This window comes from Eimeria mitis, genomic scaffold, assembly GCF_000499745.2.
Source record: "Eimeria mitis Houghton genomic scaffold, Emh_scaff1891, whole genome shotgun sequence".
NCBI classification, from domain to species: Eukaryota; Apicomplexa; class Conoidasida; order Eucoccidiorida; family Eimeriidae; genus Eimeria; species Eimeria mitis.
The window spans coordinates 6,583-6,797 of record NW_013570214.1 but is presented as its reverse complement, the minus strand read 5'-3'; positions in this window follow the sequence as shown (position 1 = coordinate 6,797).

Sequence of the window (215 nt, the reverse complement as noted above, 5' to 3'; positions counted from 1 at the left end):
TATATATATATATATATATATATATATATATATATATATAAAGAGAGAGGTGTGTTGAGACCAGAAATACATATAAATACATATACACATGTATATATATATTAAGATATATATGTATTTATGTATTTTGTTAGGCTTTTAGGTATTTTTTAAAAACAAAAACAAAAAAAACAAGAAAAAGAATAAAAACAAAAACAACAAAAACAAGAAAAAGA